The sequence below is a fragment of the Triturus cristatus genome, chromosome 10, assembly GCF_964204655.1.
Source record: "Triturus cristatus chromosome 10, aTriCri1.1, whole genome shotgun sequence".
Classification (NCBI taxonomy): domain Eukaryota; kingdom Metazoa; phylum Chordata; class Amphibia; order Caudata; family Salamandridae; genus Triturus; species Triturus cristatus.
Window position 1 is genome coordinate 1096250370 of NC_140593.1, and position 22310 is coordinate 1096272679.

Below are 22310 nucleotides of genomic sequence, written 5' to 3' on the forward strand. Positions count from 1 at the left end.
ACATTTGATCTTCAAGTTGCAAGGTTGTCTTTGGAGATACAATCGCTACTCCGCACGAATTTTCAACAACATTTTGGAGAATTGGTGCACCGCATTTTTAACATCTCATACTGCAGAGGTAGCACATTTCTTTAAAAGCTTAGGCTCTGGTTAGTACCTTCCAGACAGTTTTCGGAGTCATTCCATCATTCATTCACTTGGGGCTCGGAAGTGTCTTTGGAGGTCTTCCGCTGGTCCTGTTCCATATTATCTGGACTAATTTAATAAAATGTTCTGCTTTGCAATGGATGTCATGTGCCTTGAACGTATTGTACATTGTTTCAGCGCACCCTTGCTTCAGTAATTAAAATGAGCATTGGTTCTTATTTCGCCCTGCGTGGCTTCACTGCATTCAAGCTGTATTCCTCTGTCTGCTGTGCACTTTCGAGTGTGCCTTGGACTTGTACCTAGGAACGCAATCGGTTCAGCCTCTGGACATGGACGTACTGGTGGACCCCTTAAAGGCACATTTGTAATGCTGTCCTCTGTGTTTACCAGTGCTTCTGAACGCATTCTATGAACCTTCCTGGGACGCTTTTGCTCTTAGCGAGTTGAATCTTGGCTCTGCAGATTTTCCACTGTGGTCACACCTTCAGCAGCCTCTGAGGGGGTAGGATGGTAACACATTTGCTCCATAAGCCTTCTCAGAGGTGTGCCTTTGGGATCATTAGCTGCATGTGCTGGGAACAGAAATGTTTTGCCTACCTCTCAGAACACAAACAATTAGCTATTCCGTTTGGAGGGAGATTTTTGATTCTGCCTGTTTTTAACATCTTATATTACGTTAAAACGTGTTTTTTATTCGCGTTTATATTCTTAACAATGGATTTCTGAATACCTTGGTTCAAACTGTATGATTGCCCGTTTTAATAATTTTAATAGATTTTAAGCATCTTTTACATGAACATATTCCGTAGCATTGCTATGGGTGGCTTTCTTATTATTAGATCACTTTAGTTGACTCGTGTGCATGGAGTGGGTGTCACGTGGCTAGCTAGGCCCGGAAAGAAACACTGCCACTTTTACATGTACATGTTTTTTAAGTTGCCTTCTTTCTGCACAATGTTTTTTGACACACATTTGCTCGCATGGTAGTGCGGAATTAGTTTCTCTGAAACCACATTGCTTACAATTCCACTTTGTAAGTACACTATCAAGACACCTTGAACATTCAGTACAATGCCAAGACACATATTGTGTAAATGTTGTATGTTATTCGTTTATGAGGCAACATTGCTATCACAAAGACAATAAACAATGTCAGCCCGGCTGAAGCCTCGACATGGATGCCTGGATGATGTCATTATAAATACACACGCGTTGCTGAGCTTAAATTAGAAGAGCACTCTGCTATCATTGCGAGGTCATCACTGTGTCAGAGTCTCAGCCCAGCTGATTCCTGTTTACCATCTGTGAGGAAGGATGTCCAACTTGTGACCAAGACAGGGCCTTTCATACCTTACCCTCAGGTAATGGGGAGTTAGGATCATCCAGTGGGGAATTCCTGGAAGAACACCCACCCTAGGTAGCTAGGTTAGGGAGCACATAGTAGGAGTACACGTTACCCAGTACTTAAAAGCCAACATATATATACACTGTTATGGCACAATGGTGGAATAGTTTATCCTCTTTACTGTTCTTATATTGCTAATCACTTTTATCTGCTTCCGCCTATTAAATATTGCAGCACATATAGTCTGTGCAAGAATCACAACGGTTCAATAAATATTGAAAATGCCCCATGGTGTATGTAGGAAAGTAGGATCTGCTTTCATGGTTACCCCCACTTTTTGCAGGTGTCATTCAGTTTTCTGACTAGTTTTACTGGGATCCTGCTAATCAGGACCCCAGTCACTGTGCTCGCTCCCTAAATTGGACATGGTAAGTACTTTGGTAACTTCCCAATTGGCTACTGGTTTACCCTTCTAAGTCCCTAGTATATGGTACTAAGGTACCCAGGGCATAGCTAAACCAGGAGTCTCCCATAGGCTGCATCATGTATTATGCCACCTATGAGACCACTCAAACTCAGGCTGTAATGGCAGGCCTGCAGTCGTGTGAGCTAGTGCTAGCACAACTCACCACAGATATAAGTTTCCTTACATCTGAGGTCACTGCACTTAGAACCTAAAAGTCACCTCTAAGGTAGGCCTTTTGATCCTGAAGGCAGGGTGCAGGTTTATAAGTGTGAGGGTGCCTTGCATGAGCAGGACACCCCTACAAATCCAGGAGTTTCTCCAGGCTTTGCAAGTGCAGTCAGCCATTTTATACATATAGTGAACATCAACTCAATTACGAGAGGTCTAACTACATATTGGCTGCACTAAAACCGGTCATTTTTGGTAAAAAAACATGTTGGAATCCTACTCCAACACCAATTCCAGTGTTGGATGTGGGATCACATGTACTGTGGGCTCCCAAAGGGAGCCCCCCCCTGTATTTACGGTACCAGCCTGTTAGAAATGCGATTGCTGGTTGGCTCGGGCACGCGCCTAAGCCAGGCAGAGACCACCACTCAAGGCAAGGGAGTTACACACTGAAGATAACCCCTACTCTCCCCCTTGGTAGCTTGGCAGAGCAGACAGGCTTATCCCACTGGCAATGTGTAAAGCGTTTGCGCAACACATTCACACAGCAGTGCCCCACTAGGCACACCACAAAAAAAACTCCACACAAGGTTATGTAAAAATAGCCTTTGCTATTATCCATAAATCACAATCACATATATACACTGTGCCACCTGGCATGAATTTACAGGGATTATATACACCACATTGCCAATCAGGCATGTGTCATAACATTACAGTTAGGTTGGCCAGTAACCACTGGTACCATTGCACTTAGCACATTATATTATGCAAAACGTTGCCACAGTACACATCTCAGGAGCACCTCTCAGGAATAAACGTAATTGCTCTTATGGTGCACCCATTACCACAACAGCATAAAAACATTATGCATAGACACCCTCACTGCACACACAGGTGCCCCTTCCTGACAATTGCAAGATATGAGCCCCAACAGCATATCATAATGTCAGTGCACGCATATGTGGCCATTAGAGTGAGGCCTTGTCATGAAATCCCCTCAGCAGTGCACCTCCGGGCCCATTGCCTGTGACACAGTGATTTTTCTTCTACACAGCGTGGAACACCGAAGCCTCCGACCAAGGTCTTGCACCGACCTAATACTAAGGTCCGGTACATCTCCTCCGCGGCAACAACTTTCAAATCCAGGGCCCCTACTGGAATGCAGAGAAAAGAGAAATGCCCCCAAACACCCAGTAAGGTTGCAGCTGCCCGTGACCCTGCAGCGCAGCTGCACAATGCTAGAATTGTGGGGCCCTTCACCAACTTGGCCCGAGTTTAATCACAAAGAAGCTCAGACCCACTCGCCACTCCTTGGGGGCTGAGCTGCAACTGGCGACCAGCGGTCCTGTTTCACCCCGCCACCAAACAGGCATAGACTTTGGCTGGCTTCCGGCGGCTTCTTCGTCGGTCCTTTAATCTTAACTCCTCCGCAAGGGCACAGACACCTTCCACACCCGTAGAGGGGAAAATTGAGCCCACTCCTCGGGCTCAGGAAGATCAAGTGGGAAAAGCCCTCCACCCGCTTTTTGTGTGCGGACACTGCACTCTGCAGGATTTGGCAGCTCAGGGCCACGTAGCAGCACCCTGGCTGCCGCAAACTGACAGGGGAGCCTGGATCACCCAAGGGAGAGCTCCTCCGTTACTGTGGCTCTTCCCTCCCATTGCTCAACCCCTGTGGGGAAAAGTATTGCCGTGCATACGCTCAGTCAGGAAATCACCGGGAGCAATAAACAAAAAAAGTCCCAGGGTTCCGCAAAAAGTGAAGCATCCCACTAGAGCCCAGAGTGCTTCACCACGCACAGTGAGTAGAGTCCCCTTTCAGTTCAAAATGAGCTTCCCAAGGAGAAACAGCACTCACCACGTGCTTTTGCCAATCAGCCCAGGCAAGCCACCAAGCCCTGGTGGATCTTTTGAAGGCAGGGACCAGGCAGCCCAGCACAATGGGTCTCTTCAGCAAGGCAGCAGCTTCACTCCGACAAGTAGGGAGCCCAAGATCGAAGTTACTCCTGGGTCCTAGCAGTTCCCAAGTAAGCACATCAGATATGGGGTCACAGGCTCAATATTTATACTACCCAAGGTCTTTGTTCTGCCCTGGTTCAGAGCCCTGGACCCAGTCCAAACCAGTTCTGGGGGGCACTTGTCAAGTGCACAACACTCCCCATTGATAGTGTGGGCCTTGGCCCCAGACACACCGCAGTGGGGGCGGAGCCATCATTGTGGAATGCAGGTACAGCCCTATTCAGGTTCAGGTGCTACTCCTCCCACCACTCCATATGTAGATCAGGCCTATTCAGCCTAGCGCTGACTCACCCAGACCCTCTGGAGCCACTGCTCCTCCCCAGCTCCTGTCACTCCAAGGCCAGACAGTCAATACACAACAGGCAGGCACAAAGCACACACAAATGCCTACTTCTAAAAGTGGCATTTCTAAAATAGTGATAATAAATTTGTGAACACCAGTACGCAGCATTTTCACCACTATTCCAAACATATCAAACTTGATCATGCTACTCCTCATGTCAGGAATTACCACTGAAGCACATATCAGGGAATACCCAATGTGTTCCTATGGGAGGGCAACCGCACATCAGTGAGAACCAGTGGCTGTTTGTCACTACAAGGACATACCACACAGTTATGGCACATGTCCTACCTTTCACTTGCACCACACCCTGCCCATAGGGCTAGCTTGGGCCTACCTTAGGGGTGACTGATATGTAGTAAAAGGGGAGTCACAGACGTGGCAACCACTTTAGGTGCCATGTCACAGTGGCAGTAAACTGCACATGCAGGCCCTGCAATGGAAGAGGCCTGAGACAGGTTTGAAAAAGGCCACTTTGGTGGGTGGCGCAAGCAGCGCTGCAAGCCCACCAGCAGCATTTAATTTACTGGCCCTGGGTATATGAGATACCACTGTACAAGGGACTGACAGGTAAATTAAATATGCCAAACAGGTGGAGACCAATCTTACCAGGTGTATCATAGAGAGCACATGCACTTTAGCACTGAACATAGTAAGTGCCCCGAGTCCTAAAACCAGCACTAACAGGTCAGAGAAAATACAAGAGGAAGGCAAAAAGTTCTGGGATGACCCTGCAAAAAGGGCCACGTTTAACACACCTTTTCAGGGTCTATCAGCAAGCTAGTGCTGCTGCCGACCAAAGTCACAATTCTGCCCTCCTGCTGCTGAGCTTGAGCAGGGGGAAGGTAGAACAATAGTTTTCCTGTCACAAGGAAGTGTGACCACCTCCCAGACAGGACTCTGTGTATTAAGCTGGGGTGGGGGCACTTGTTAGTGCCACCAGACTGCTTTGAAGGGTACATTCGGTGCCCTCCTTGCATACTCCAGTTGAAATCAGTTCATAGAGCAGTTGGCTCCCGCTCTGGCGTGAAACTGGACAAAGGACATGGGAATATCCTCCATTGGGAGGGACCCCTGAATCGTCCCAACTCTTTTCTTTGGGTACTTAAGGGCTTACCGGTGGTTAGCTCTTCAGATTTGTTGTGGGACAAAACAACTTCCACCTCAACCGTCTGGGCACCTTGGACTTCGCCTGGAAGCAAGACTCCATCAAGGAAGACTCCTGCTGCTCCTGGTCTCGTCGTCCTGCCAGTCTTCTGCATCGTCTGTGCCTCTGCTTCTTCAAGGTTCTTCTCCAGGCCTGTGGGCATCAAAGACACTGAAAGTAATCTCACTTGGAGTGGAGTCACTCCCCAGCATCTGCAGGCACCGCAACGAAGCCGACCGGTCTGCTGTTCCTGAGGTCCCACGGATTCCAAAAGGCTTAGCAAAATACAGGTGGTGGTTTTTCAACTCCCTCAAGGCCGCTACTGTCTTCTCACCGAGTTTGAGGCCAGTATCCCTCGTCTGAACAGCTGGAACAGAACCCTTGTGCAACACGTCAACTTGTTGTTGCCAAGGCTTGTTGACTGTCCTCCAAAGATCTTCAGGCTACAAGAAGCTCCAGCCTCCAGCATCTCTTGCTACCAAGATCTTCGTCCTCTGCACCATGGGCTTGCATCCTTGGTGAGCTGCCGGAGCTCCTCTTGCGACTCCTGTGTATCATGTGGGTCCTTTTGAGGGTCTTCTTTGGCTTCAGTGGGCTAACCTGCTTCCTCGGGGCCTGCTCTGGCTATCCTACATTTGGTGAGTCCCTTGGACGTTGCTAATCCCGAAACTGCACCTTCATTTTCCACGTCTGTTGCTGCTGCCAAGGCTTGTTGGTGCTCCCGCCAGACAGCACCCTCTGGTTCTCGACTTCCCACATGGGACAGCTCGTGAGCGGCTCCTTCTCTTCCACAGCGTTGCCTCGTCCTCACAGCTGCAGCGACAAGGTCACTGTGAACTCTCCTGCATCTTCCATCATCGGTGGTCATCGTTCTTCCATGCCTCCAGGTCACTCCCAAGTGGCATAGACTCTGTCCCCCCTGCTTGCAGGTACTTCTCTTCAAGAATCCATCTTTGGATTCTACCAGACTCACTTTTCTTCGCGAGTGGCATCTTCACTGAAGATACCCCTGTGGTCTATGGCGGTTTCCGAAATCACTTTGCATCTATGCACCCAGCTTCCCTCGTGTAGGTATCCTGGTTTCTGAGGTATACACGGCGGAGGTGACTTCCCAACCTTTCGTCTGCCACTGGGTTTCTTCAGGTTCCACTGGGGAGGGACCTTCTTTAAAACTGCAACCACAACTTCCCCATTGACTTGTATTGAGTACACATCTGTTTTTCCACTCTGCACAAAGCCTCCGTGTGGTTCCTGGGTACTTACCTTGGGTGGTTCCTTGGGTCCCCAGCTCTTCTGAGTTAGGTCTCAACTTTGGTCGCAGTTCACATTCCACTTCTTTAGTATGTGGTTTGGTCTCCCCCCTGGAGACCACTGTGTATTTATGTTCATATCGCTGGGTAGAATATATACCAATATATTAGCAGGTGCGTATAGTAAATATAACATCATCAAACTTACTCCACCAGGAAAAACGGAGCACTCTTACGGGTATGGCAATGCATTTATTCAGCTCAATGCTTCCTTGTCTTTAAATGAACATTTCTTTCACAAGCATGACGCGTTTCGGCGAACAGCCTTTTTCAAATGCTTACAGTGAAAGTCCATTCTGTGCCGGTGGCTATGTAGTTTACAATGCTCCTCCTATAATAAAGACAAAAGAGGACTACGATTTAGTTGTAGTTCTTTCGATTTCTAGCATCTTGAAATGTTTTAGATGCCATTAAGTAATATTAATCTCAGTGATCGCATTTGTTTTAAGTAACTTGTCATAATCTTATTTCTGATGATGGCGTTTTTCTTTACGCTGTAGCTCAGGGGTAACTACATGGCACATTGTCCCGTTCGTCAGCCGCATATCTCCCACACAGGTTTGCAATGCCTGAAGGTCTTGGTCACAGTGACTGCCTCCTTGCCATGTAAGTCATGCCTAACTTTGTGTCAGCAGGCAAAGTTCAATCCTTGGGCTGCGGCGGTTCTGGCAGATCCTTATTCACAAAACAACAACTGCCACACAACTGCCGAACTCTTTCCGACGGGTGCCTCCGGCATGCATGCGGCTTGCACGCTAAACATCATCATCAAACTTCCTCCACCAGGAAAAACGGAGCACTCTTATGGGTATGGCAATGCATTTATTCAGCTCAATGCTTCCTTGTCTTTAAATGAACATTTCTTTCACAAGCATGATGCGTTTCGGCGAACAGCCTTTTTCAAATGCTTACAGTGAAAGTCCATTCTGTGCCGGTGGCTATGTAGTTTACAATGCTCCTCCTACATTACTTCTTGTATAGCTGAGTGAGCACGAGTGACTGAAAAAAAAAAGGTTCTAGATCGGTTACCACGATTCCTTGGGGAGTAAGGGTTGTCATGTTCTGAAGTTGCCCAAACCATTTGTTACCTTGCCGGGTTTAGGGGTACTTATGGTGGCATGTTGAGCTAGCAGGTTTATAGGCCAAATGTAGGAGTACTTTCCTACACCAGCATATCCTGAGGAGGTTCGTAGAACCATTCTGACACCATCCAAACGTTTATGCTGTCCAACAAACAAACAGTTCTTACTGAGAAAGTGGAAACCGTACAACACCGTAATTCATAGCTACACAAGTAAAGTTGCTTACGTGGAATGTGCGGGGCCTTTCTTCTTCTAGACGTTACCCTGTGCTGTCTTATTTGACACAACGGGGAGCCGTATATTGCATTCCTCCTGGAAACCCACCTTACTGAGGTTCAAGGCTGACAGGGCCAGCTTTATGCTACGTCTTAGTCTACCTTTTCGCTAGAGTCCCTCATTTGGATCAGACCCCTTCCACTTGCACGGGGCAGTTACGGATCCTGAAGGATCATATGCTCTGGTGTTGGGCAGCCGAGATGGCCGGGATTCAGCCCTCTTAAAGGTATATGTACCAAATGTGGATCAGTCCACGTTTATTTTTGGCTTGGCACCCATGCTGACACTCACGGTCCCCTATTGGAGAGTGGTGGGGGTATTTTAACTGTGTGGAGGATTTGAGTCTATATAGGTCAGCAGGCCAGCCATGGCAGCACATATATGGGCTGGGCAGGTGGGTCTAGAAGACTGTTGGCGAGTGCTACATCTGGAGATTTTAAAAAATAAAAACATTTATTAAACCAGCTCAAAAGACATGGCATGGCTGAGAGTATTTACATGTAAATCACCAGGTTGAGTTTGAGAACAATGATACATCACGACGGGATCATATAATTACAGTCACTTTGGGAACAATCAAAGTATTCTCTTTTGGGATTCTACCTTGTATGGGGAATGGGTCATATCCAGCTTACTTTCTTTGAGGTTAGTGTAACCATGTGTTGGATGGCTCTACGCCCACCTTATGTACCCCTGTAACTCCGCCAGGGAGACCATATCTTTTCCCACTTCTTTAGGCATCCTCTACTTTTGTACACCACTTCCTCTGCTCGTTGGCACCAGTCCATTTCAGTCTCCCACTCTGCCACCGACAGGGGGAGGGGCACCCCCCCCCAACATCTCGCTACATTATGCTTTAGCAACTCCTGCAGCTACTGCCAGCCAAAGTCTATTGAGTCGAGGCCAGTCTCCATCACCCTCGATCATCAGTAGGAGCCACCAGGTGTCCATCCGACACATCTATTCTACATCTGGAGGTTTGCGTATACTCCTACCGCTCGGGCCTGCATGATCTTGAGGTTAGACTTGACAGGCTTTATAGGTGTAGGAAACTCTATGGCAGGGCAGTGGGGGTAGAATACTTAGCAAAAACGTACTCTGGGCATGCCCCTCTACTGGGCACATTCCAAAGGTCCTTACTTAGACCTGGTGTGCCTACATGGCCCTTTGATCTGGCACTACTGAATGATCAGGCTTTCCGGGTCTTATTGGGGGAGCAAATCTTGCATTTCCGGCATAATGCTGGCTCAGCCTCGTCGGCGGGGTTGGAATGGGAGGCCATGAAGGTGGTGATTTGGGGGTATTGTATTTCCATTGGGTACGTAACCAGCTGCTCTTGGATAGTCAACGGCAGGAGACTGTATTGGAAGATTATTCTGGTAGGCCAGTGTAGACTCCGGATAGAAGGGGACGACTGCTTGAGGAATGGGAGAAGCTGTAGGAATTGGTTGAGCGCCTTTGTTGCTTTGGTTGTAAGGCATATATGGCCAGGACCAACACAGAGCGTGATAAATTGGGCAAGATGCTTGTATGGCTTTTGCAGGATACCGAGGATGGTCACACTGTTCAACTAGGCGACCTCTCACAGCGTGATGTCGTCATGCAGAAGGAGAGTAATGAGGCATTCCTGCCAGACTAGCGTGCTTCGCACTCCACGGGGGTGATGAGTCACGAGGTAGAAATGCTGAATTATACTATAGATGCATGTACGGTGTCTCTTGAGCTGGCGGTGGCAGATACATTGAGTGTGAATATTACTGAGCAGGAAGTGTGGGGGTGATTTGAGGGATGGGGAGGGGTACGGTGCCTGGTCCCTGAGACTTACCAATATAATGTTACACTGCATTCGCCTGGGACCTCGTCCCTAGCCTTGTGGCGCTTTTCAATGATTCTCAGCAACGTGGCCTGCTTCAGTCCTCGATGCGGGAGGCCTCTATCATCTCACTGCCAAAGAAAGATAAGTACCCTTTTTTCTTTATTCTTGCCTACCTCTTCCATGCTCAACGCAGACTACAAGTTCTTGAGTAAGATAGTGGCGACTAGTTTGCTCCCGCAGATGTCCGTTCTGGTCCATTTAGATCAGACAGGCTCTATTCCCATGTGTAGCACTATGCCGAACATTTGGCAATTATTCCTAGCATTAGACTGTCAGGAGTAGATGCCACCGGAGATGCTGGATATCCATTCCTTTATCCTACCCTGCTTGGCATGGGTGGTTCCTTTGGAAAGTGGAAAAAACTTCTCTACACTAACCCCTTAGCAAGGATCTGAACTGGTGCCCTGATCTCAGAAGCATTTGCATTGGAAGAGGGCACCCAGCAGGGTTGCCCCTGGTCACCTCTGTTGTGTTGGTCTTGGAACCCTGTGCTTCCACAATCCATCAGCGCCTTCATTATCAGGGCTTAATATGCTGTTATATCTGAGCGGGAAGGATACGGATCTCATGGAGGCGGTGTCAGCATGGTCGATGTTTGGTGCCCATTCGGGACTAGATGTCAATTGGGATAAATCATGTGTCTATTCCTTAAGGGATGATGTGCCGGAGCACTGTCTTATTCCCATTGCTCCGACATTGCGCTGGGAGCAACATACGATTTGATGTGGCTTACCCAGATGTGTACAAGGGGAACTTCGGGTGGGTGACTGCCTTCTGGGCTACATTGCCTCTGTTGGTGAGAGGAAGGGTGGCGATCTCGAAGAGAATTATAGTGCCCTGTCTCCTATGTTTGCAGCTCTTCTGCTTTAGCTACCTCAAACATTCTTTCAGGAGTTGGATGGTTTTTTGTGGACGGTACATTGGGGTGCTTCATGTTAGCGTGTGGCTCTTTGGAAACGATGTCTGCATGTGGTCGAGTAGGTTTGACGGCGCCTGATTTGGAGCGGTTTTATTGTATTGTTTCGTCGAGTAGCGCACAACTCCGGAACCCATAAAGGATTAGTGATTAATTAGTATAGTGAAATATGAAAGTAATTTGAGTGGTGGATATGTTATTTAGATTAAGGAGAATAGTGGAGGGATAGAAGAGGGGAAAAGGTTTGCATTTATATAGCGCAATATCTGGAAGCCCAGCTCCAGTGGGTAGCTTGGTGGTGGTCCCCTCTATGGAATAGTGTGGGAATTGGTGAACCTGGCTCTCCATCCAAAGATTCATTGCTTGGTTTCCTGCTAAAGCAGACGCCTACTTCTGGAGTACGGACTTCGAACATTCTGGTTAAGACTGCACAATCGGTCTGGGCTTCGGCATTGCAGCGGACCTGGGCGCCAACTCTGTATATCCGTGTGCTTTCTCTTTTGGTGATTCAATGTTGGGGGCGCTGGGAGAAATGGAGGGACTTTGTGACTGTCCAACTGCTGGGATTAATGTCCTGGACTATCTTTTTGCAAGGGGAGGGGTGGGAGACTGTTCCCTTTTACCTATCTCTGGGAATCCTATGATCTCCCGGCGGCCATTTCTTACTTCATGGGCACTGATTAAACGCAAATGGTGGGGCTCTGGGGCCTCAAAGCCCCCAGAGCATCTTTTTCTTCTTACGGGCAGACAAAGGCGGTTACATTACTTTATAGAGCCTTGCTGGAGGGGAGGCAGCCGGCTTTCAAGGCCCTCTGAACGCATTGGGAGGAAGATCTGGAGGAGCCTTTACCTGATTCATCCTGGCAAATATTACTAGAATTTGGTTCTAAAGTGTCCAGAAATGCTAGCTTGAAACTTATTCAAATCTTTTGTCTTCATCAGGCATATCTAACCCCCACCCCCACCCAACTCGGCATAGTCACACCATGTTTTCGGCCATGACCTCAGAGTGCCCCCGGTGTGCCACTGAGGCTGCAGATTTCTTCCACATGGTCTAGTCCTTCCCTCTTTTACTGCCCTACTGGAGCGAACGTTCTGCAAGTGGTTCATGGAGCAACAGATAGAGACTTTCCCCTTGCTCACCAACTATGCTTACTCTGCCTTCATGTGCTAGCGGTGGCTAGGAAAACCATGGATAGGTTTTTAGATCTGTCCTTGGTCCTTGCCTGCAGACAGCCGAGTTGGTAATTCGCCTATGGTACGGATGTAGATCGATGGTGGCGAAATGGACGGACTGTGAAAGGGAGGCGATCTACAGTGAGGAGGCTCGTGGGTGGTAAGGAGTAGTAATTCTGCCCACATGGGATGCTATTTTATTGGCATGTCCACGCGTGGGCCTGGTGATTTTAGGCGAGTCTCCTTCCGGTGGGTCCTTACCGGTCTCAGTAGTTGGCTCAACCCTGGAGGGCTCCTCTTAGAAACCTCTCGGTCACTGCACCCTGGGGCTTGGTGACTGTTCGGGTAGAGTCCGACTGGGTCCATTAAGTGGGGGGGATGGAGATACAATGCTGCTGTAATGCAAGAACTGTGTCACCAAGGGGCCAGTGTTCTCTCCCTTGTGTGTTCCTTCTGTCATAACTGTCCTGGTGCCAACCTTGCCACCTCAAACTGTACCACATACCCCTGCGTTTTTTTTTCTTTCTAACAATATGTCTGCTGTTTCCTCTATGTCCGACCTGCCAGCAACCACTGTATGGTTTTGAAGATGCGAGTTGTTATGGAAAATGTAATAAAAAATTGAAAGAACAAAAAGGTAAGAAATGGGATTGAAATGTCAGCTTAAGCCTGCGATGTATAGCTCACATAAGTTGAAAGACAAGTAGACTGATTTTATGACCCCTGCCTGACAGCTGGTTCCTTGGCTGCTTTTAACAAAACAGTTATCTGGTAGAGACAATAACTAGCTGCAGATATTGAATTTTTCAGGCGTCGGACTTAATCCAGATACTTTTGCGTGAGCAGTACCTCTGTGTGCCATCGGGTGGCACCATTCGGCTCCACGTGACATTGCTGGCATCCGTTGTGATGTCACGGTCACCTATGTAGGCGCCACCCAGACACCAGTTACTTTTCACTTTTCCACACCAGAAGTACAGAGCCATGAAATGAACTGACTTGTGTGTACCAAAACTAGGGCACTGAAAAGGGAAACAACCCAAGCCCTATAAATGTGTCCGGAGAGCGGGGAGGCATTGGTGGGTTTGTAAGGAATCTGCAGCTAGCTAATGTCTCTACCAGATTAAACGTTACTGAAGCTACGTAACTTGTTTATCTGATCGACTTCTAGATGCAGATTCCTTTCTTTGAACAGATACCCAACTCGTACCTCCTGGCGGTAGAATTCGGACAGATTTTCTAGACTAAAAAGTCCTGCAGGACCAAACGGGCGAAATGCCCGCCCCCAAGGACCGGACTGTCCAGGCAGTGGTGTTTTGCAAAGGTGTGCAATGAAGCCCATGTTTCAGCGTGGCAAGTGTCCAGGGCTGGCGCTCCCCGAACTAACTCAGTGGTCGCAGCTTTCCCCAAGTAGAATGGGTTTGAAAGCCTTCTGGAGGCTGCTTCCTAGCCAGGGCATAGCAGATTGTAATGCAGATAATGACCCATCACAAAATGGTTTGCTTCTGCAGTCCCACCTTTTTTTTAGCTCCCACTTAACCCACAAATAAGTTGGTCGTCCACTCGAAGCTCCTGTGCGGTTAAGGTAGAACAACAACGCTCTTTCTGGGTGCAGACGATGGAGACGCTCCTCTTCCTTAGAGGCATGCGGGGGGGGGGGGGGGGGGGAGGAGCACAAAAGGTGGGCAGCGTGACCAATTGACCCAGATGGAATGGAGTCACCACTTGGAAGGAATGAGGCACGGGTGTGAACCACCACCTTATCCAAGAATGTCATAAAGTAGGTAGGCTTGAATGACAAAGCCTGCCATTCACTCACCCTCCAAGCTGATGTTATCACCACTAGAAATGCAGTCTTGATGGTAAGCAGGCGGAGGGGACACTTGTGTAGAGGCTCAAAGTTAGCACACAAGATATGTGAGAACCAGATTGAGATTCCACTGTGGCATGATAAAGGGCATAGGTGGAAACATATGTACAAGCCCTTTTAAGAACCTATTTACAATAGGGGATTTGAACAAGGAGGGTTGGTCTGGCAGCCGCAAGAAAGCAGACAGAGCAGATAGATAAGTGTCAAGAGTACCCAAAGCAGAGCCCTGATGGGCAAGGGTAAGAATAAAAAGAATATTAGGCAACGACACAGAAAGAAGGTCAAGGGACCTTTCTGTACAATAATTTACCAACTTTTGCCAACGGCAGGCGTATACTGTCTTAGTGGAGCGACACCCGACCGCCAAGATTACATTACATACTTCGGGAGGAAGGTCGAAAGCTATCAAATGTCGCTGCTCAATCTCCACGCAAGGAGGCAGAGAGCTGACAGGTTTGAGTAGAGGACCCTCCCCTGCTACTGCGACAGAAGATCCTCCTGCAGAGGCAGCCTGATCGGAGGACCGATGCTCATTCGAAGAAGCTCTGGATACCAGACTCTCCATGTCCAGTCCAGAGCCACAAGAAGGACTTGGGCCTGGTCGTTCTAGATCTTCTTGAGAACTCTGGGCAGAAGTAGCATGGGCGGAAAGGCGCACAGGAGGCCTCCGCTCCACTCGCGAAGAAAAACGTCACCGAGCGATAACCGCCTTAGACTCCAGGGCACAATACTGTTAACAATGTGTGTTCTCTTCGGAGGCAAACAGATCTAACCAAGGCTCTCCCCACTGCTGAAAGATGTTGTGCCACCTCTGACTGGAGACGCCATACGGGATCCGCTAAGGATCAACAGGAGAGTTTGTCTGCCCTGGAGTCCGAGAACCACAAGGATCATGCCCTGCGGTTACAGCCATGTCCATAGACATAAGGCCTCTTGACAAAGGGTCCAGGACCCCACCCCACCAGTTGCAGTTACACACGGCAGTTGTGTTGTCTGAACATCTAAACCAACTTCCCCTTGACAGAGGATAGTAATGCTTTCATTGCTAGCCGTATTACCCGAACCACCAACAATTTGATGTGGCGCCTCGACGCCGCAAGAGACCAGTGTCCCCTGGTCTCCAACTCTCCCAGATGGCCGCACCATCTCAGGATAAATGCATCTGTCACTACTGAGAGATCCGGTTGAGAAAGGTCTGCCTCTGACCCAATCGCAGTTCGTCCACCATCACTGCAGGTCTTTTGTAGTACCCTGCGAGATCTGAACCAGGTCAGATAGATTCCACTGATGCTGTGCCCACTGGAATGTTAGGTTCTTCTGCAGAGCCTGCATACGCCATCTAGTATGATTTACCAACAGGATACAGCAGCCTCAGAGTCACTCTCACCGATAGAGGCTAAAACATTGGTTCCATAACCTGAATATCTAAGACTTGTAGTTTAGGACTTGCAGTTCGGGAGAATAAATTCGAAACTGCACTGCGTCAAGGATAGCTCCGATAAAAGGGAGCATCTGAAAAGGAGTCGGGTGTGACTTCAGCACATTTATAGAGGACCCCTGCAAATGCAGGAGGTCCGCCATAGTCTGGAGATGGGAAACGACAACCTGGGCGAAGGCGCCTGCAATAGCCAGTCATCGAAGTAGAGGAAGACTGCTACCCCTAACCTACACAGATGAGCTGCGTCCAATGTCAACACTTTGGTAAACACCTAAGTGGTGCTGGCAAGGACAAAGGGGAAAATGGTGAACCTAGAGCGCTTGTGGCCTACCTTGAACTGCAGGTAGCTCCTGTGACAGTCTGGATGTCCAGAATAGGACACTGACCTTTGTTTTTTGTTACAAGAAATAGCAGTAACAACCACTGCCTACTTCTGACATCGGAAACTTCTTTATAGCTCCCTTAGCCACGAGAGCTGAAACTTCCTCTCAGAGTATTAGATTATCCCCCACCAGCCGTTCTTGAGTTGACAGTAAAGGAGGACGAAAAAGAAAGAAAAAACAAGCATTGGCATAGCCAATAGGTCTTGCCTCTGGGACCTTATAAGTGTTTTGCCAGAGGGGTTTGGAAGTTTGGCAAGAGATGAAATTTAACATAAAGGGATCCCACACCTTGTTGATGCATGCAGTATCTGCAGTTCAATCAAACGAGTAGAGGGCATGGGGAAACCTCTTATAAGATGTCAATCAATGAAGAAGGTACGCTTTACTTGCGCGTTCTTTCACCTTATAAATATTTAACACATGATCCGAGGCAGTTGAATGCTAGAAGCAAGACGTGAGGGAGAGACGAAGGGAGGAAGGGATGGAGCGAGGAAGAGAGGGACAGAGAGGGAGGGAGAGGAAGTGAGGAAGGGAAGAAGAGGAAGGGAACGAGGGAGGGAGGGAACGAGGGAGGGAGAGCGGGAGGGAGGGAATGAGAGAGAGAGCGAGAGAGACACCCCTTTACAACCATGTATTGCATGAGAGCGTGGTGCCTACAACGAAATGTATCATTATGCTAAGGCTTTAAAGCACAATAAAGTAAAACATCGGACATTGTCAGCAGTTAAACAGTTCTTTTGTTCAGAATTCGGGAAATGAAAAAGGCAGAGAACATTTAAAAGAATCCCAACATGTAAAATTGTCAACATCATAAATAGGATTTCTTTTTTTATTAACCACCATAAATCCAGGTATACAGCTGCCAAATGGCACAGTCATGGCCCCCTTTAGGGCAGTTCTATCTGTTTGGTCAACAGAAGGTTTACATTCTGAGACTTGACCATATAGGTTTGAAATCAAAGCATGCAGATGGTGACAACACTTAGATCTGGCTGAAGGGGTCACAGGTGCAATGAAGGACAGAGACATGTTCTTCCACCACGCGCCGCCTTTGTCCACCGCCCTCTGACCCCCCCCATGACAGACACCCCTGTGCTTCTGACATGTACATCAACCAGCATACATAACATGTGCAATACGGATGGAGTGCATACGGTCTATCAACCAGGAGGTTGGTGACCCAGTGTACCCCCTGAGGCACAGCACCCCGTGCTCTGCCAGTGCACCCCACCCAGAGCGCTTACGACGAGGCACACCCCCAAGTGCTGCTGTTTTTACAGCCATGGGCACCTGGTCAATGCATGTGGCCATGAGGTCAGCCTCTGCGTGGACTGTTTCTCATCAGAGTCCAGGGTTTCAGCTTTCTACACTGGCGCAACCTCTTTGTCCTGCAAATCTAGGGAGGAAAGTGAACTGTTTACAGAAGCATGGTTCGACACCGAAGACAGAAACTTCCATGCTGGCCCTGCAGCGCTGCCGTTCACAGCGTAAACACATGCTTCTCTCATGTTACATTTGTTTTTTTAAACATTTATTTTTCAAAGCACTCCCCCTCCCAATATCTCTTGAAATTCAATATATGAATCACTTTGATGTCCCAAGTCAGCAAGGGTGCCGGGGGCCTAGTCTAGCTTCGAGGCACATTGAGGCGTCCACATATGAAAGTCACCTGACAGGAGGGTGTGAAGGTCGAGGCACCCCAATACCCATCCAACCCGTGCGTTGCCCGTGTCAGGCAGACTCGCTGACCAATCAGCCTGCAGTTCTGCTCTGTGCGCTGTCCAGGCACAAGCACCAGGAGGCAACTGAGTGGGATTTGTGGGAGGGGGCAGAGAAAACACTGGCACCCTTATTTGAATCCTCACATCCCCCGCCCTTCCACCGTCACGGGTTGAACACAGGCGGGGGGAGTTTGTCTCACCAAGGAGGACTTCAGCAGGTCTCATGTTTGAATGAAGTCTCTCTCAGAGAGGCAACGCTTTAATACACCGCAGCGGGAACACTTGGTTATACAGGCTGAAATAAAGAAATCACCATAAAAAGGGGGAAATTTAGACTACTGAGAAAATGTCCAGCCGTGAATATGTAATTCTCCTAAACTGAAAACGAACGCACAAAACCAGCACAAAAATAACTTAATTGAGCTAGAAGCGTTCGGATGACCGTCTCTGAAATCAGACCTTGAGATAAATGCACGGATTTGAAATGGGAACTTGGGGTGTGTACATTACGCACCACAAACACAACTGGCTATTGTCGCATTAATAACAGGTGTCATCATACAAGGCAAAGGACCTCATGTTAATCACCCTGGGAAGAGTGACTGAGGCGACCCACTGCAATTCGAATTCGTGACCTGCAGGTTACAGAGGGGCATGCCTAGTAGGTGCATTGACCTGCTGATCTACCTCATCGGCTTCTGAGTGCACCTAAGCTGCCAGAGGAGCCCATTCAGGAAAGGGACTTGGAGCCACAAAGGACATTCGTGTGGGATTATTAGCAGGGCCTGGTGTTTCAAAGGAAAGGTGGGTTCCGGGAACTGGAAAAAAAAACGGGTCTCAGGGATATTATATTCCGGTTGTGTGGACAGGGAGTTCGGATAGAATGTTGGGCTGTATACAACAGAAAGCACACCGCCCCTCCCCGCGATAATCCACACCAGAACCCACGCATCCCTTCATTGGATCCAATTGCAGGACCCAGGCACAGAGCAGTGAGGAAGGCAGGCAGCCTCATACGTAACCTGGAGAGACAGCCCAGTGGGGAATGCACCCACTGTAGCGATCTGTGTGTAGCCTGTCCGCAACAGGGTCACATCAGGGCAGGGCTGATGCAGAGTTTCATCCCACTGAAGTCGACAGCAAGAGCACCGTTGAATTCGGTGATAACAGTTCATATTATTTAAAAAGAGACAAACCTGTGTGTGTGCGCTTCGGATAATATCCACAGCAGAAGGGTGGGTGAAGAATGAGTCTCGGAAAGGATAGACTCGGGGGTATTTGTAACAAAAGCTGAAATCCCAGCGCTACCTCTGGCTGTCTGTTTTCTGGGTGACAACGGCAGTTAACAACTGCTGGGGTGCGTGGTGTAGAGGCGAGGACGTTTCTCACCTTTTATAACTCCCAACATTTACTGTAGGCAGCAGTTTCCGCTACGCATTTTCCTTCTGCAACAAATTGTTGCAGAAGACTCAATTTTCACCAAAATCCGGCGAAGCGTACAACTAGACACGCGCACGACGTTGCAGCCATTGAAATGACCTGCAAAGAACAACAAGCACGGCCGCCTGACCGCGAAAGTGAAAGCGACCGGTAACATGACCCCAAACAGATGGCGCCCCTGCTTGTAACCGCAAGCCGTAGGCGGATATATTTCCTGGGAAAGGTGGGACATGCACCTGCCTTTGCCCAATTGTGTGCTGTCTTTTTAGAAAGACGCTCGCAAAGCCCAATAGAAAATAATGCTAAAAAAGAAAAAAAATGCATGCACGAGCGTGTGAAAAGTCCAGAGTGATTCCAAGAGTTCGTTTTCCTAGAGCAGCGCATGCGCACTGCGCTAGGCTCGACCTAAAAAGGGAAGAGAATAGCCATCCTGAACCCACTTGTCCGATGTTATGGACCTTCAGCGGAGGAAATGATTTTGAATTCTCCCATGGTCTTGCAGAACCAGACCAGGAATGTGTGGAACCTGCAGCTGCCGGGCGCTGGGTGGCAGATGACATCTGGCTACCATTCCCACAAGGTCGGGATGCACAGCGTCCATGTCCTCAAACAAGTTGGTGAGTCTGAACAGGACGGTGGCTCGGATATGGCCGATGCGGCTGAAAATCCCTACCATTGCCACGAAAGGGGTGAAAGGTAGACTGGCCACGAGGTGTAACCGAGAAGCCCAAAAATTTGGTAGCAGCACAAGATTCCTTGAAGTGCTCCAAAGCAGAGTCCACCTTCTCACCAAAGAGACGAGTCTCATCAAAAGGCATGTCCATGAGGTTAGCCTGGACATCACCTGAGAAACCAGATGTTCTCAGCCAGGTGTGGCGCCGTAACATCATAACCACTCTACCCAGCGAGTCAGTCGTATCCAAGCCACACAAAATGGTGAACTTTGATGCATCTCTCCCATCTTTGCCTGAGAGAGCACGGACCAGACCGCCGCTGGGACCGGTAGCAGCACCTGTGCAACAGTTTCCCATAAGGTGTGCAAGAAAATACCCAATAAGCATGCGGTGTTCACCGACCACAATGCAAGGCCGGTGGAAGAAAACATCTTCCCAGGTGCGTACAGCCTCTTGGATTCCCTATTTGGGGGAGCGGAAGGGAACGTGTCATGGGTCGTTGAAGCCTGTACCACCAAGCTCTCACCGGTGTGGTGCTGGCTGAAGAAACTTAGATCAACCAGTACCGGACCATAGCAGCGTGCTATTGTACTGTTCACAGGAGCCCCAGTGCTAGGTTTGGACCATGGGTCTAGAAGGACATCTGTCTGTGCTTCATTAAAGGGCAAAAGGGGTTTGGACGAGGAAACCGCAGGTTGAAGCACTTCGGTCAAGAGATTAGTCTTGACCTGCACCGAGGGAATCTGCTGCCCTTCTGACCACCATGGCGTAAGATGCCCCCTCCTCCGTAGCCACACTAGGCCGAGAGAGCATGGCAGTATCTGGAGATGTGCCCAGTCCACTGGCTTCTCCAGGTCCTCATACCAGTCCAACTGCTCACATGGGGCTTCCAACTGGTGTTCCTAAGGGTCCAGGGACCCCTCCCATGCCTGAAACAAACCTTTCCAAGTTGTAAAGGCAATGACATAGAAACTCTGTGCTCAGTTGGCGCCCGGCGTAGACATCGACCGATGACACTCGGAGTCATCAGGTATCAGAATGGGGCTGGCGCTAGCGGTGTCGGAGCCACCAACTTTGGGGAAGGTCAAGTTGGTACGACCGGCGTTGACCCGTAATCCAAACCATGAGACCCCCACCGGTGTTAAGGCTGGAGCAGTCGGCGTAGAGCCTGGTGAGGTCTCCTCCGAACCCACAGGGCCCAAAGGTGCACCAGAGGGGTCGGTCCGCTCAAATATGTGGCACATAGCCTCATAGAATTCTTTCACTTGAGTGGGGGTCACTCCGGCTCCCGGAAATGGAGAGGAGGCGCAGTCGAACTTGGCTACAGCCCTGCAAAACCGTGCCTAGAGCTCCGCAGAACCATGCCTAGAGCCGAGGAAATGAGTTACTTACCTGTAACTGTAGTTCCCCAGTAATGGAAGCTTTCATAGATTCACATGCTTGAATCATTCACCGTCGTCATGATGGGAGTCCCCTGTACTGAAAATAGTAGTAGTATTAGACTTAAGATTAGTCATAGTACACAGATAGGTTAATAGACTAAGAGGCCTAGGCCTTTCTAGTTTATACCGATCAGTCATTATTAAAAAAGGAAACACATTTAGGCCCAAACCAATCAGCATCAACTACCTTCTAGAACACTCCTGAGGGAAGCTCACCTTATAGGAACAGGTGCCGAAGCACTGCTTGACCCACTGCTGTGTCATTGAGAACTGCCGAATCCAGGCAGTAGTGTTGGGTAAATACGTGTATTCTTCCACGTTGCTGCGCCGCAAAATCTCAGGGAGGGACACTCTAAAGCTGTAGATGTTGTCACGGACCTCGTGGAATGGGCTCGAGCTCTTGAAGACAGAGGTCTGCCTGCTTTGTGATGACAACATTGTATGGCACTTACGATCCACCTAGAGATACTGTTTGGAGAGCGGGAAACCTTTATTTGGTGCACTGTATGCAACAAATATTTTAGAGGTCTTACAAAAAGCTTTTGTCCTATCTAGATAAAACTTTAGCAACATTTGATGCCAATGAATGCAAAGTTTTCTCAGCTGATGTCGGATTCAGGAAGAAAGTCTTTAGCACCAATGGTTTGTTAAGGTGGAAGTCCGAAGGAACCCAAGGAATGAATTTGGGATTCGTGCGGAACAGAATTCCATCTGTCTTGAATTGCAAGAAGGGCTCCGCCATTACAGAAGCCTGAATCTCACTGACCCGTTTGGCTGAGGTCAAGGCAAGTAGTAAAGCCATCTTCCATGACAGGAACTTGATTTCCACTGTGTGAATCGGTTCGAAAGGGGGTTTCACTAATTGTGAAAGAACGGTGTTCAATTACCAGGCTGGCGTGGAGGTCTTATAGGAGGGAACACTCGAAACAGCCCTTTGAGGAACTTTTTAATTACTCTAGACGACCACAAAGGTGGAGAGGACAATGATCTTATGTAATGGAAAATGGCCGCTAAGTGAACCTTTATTGAGCTAGGCGCCAAGCCTGATTTTGCTAGTAGTAAGAGGCA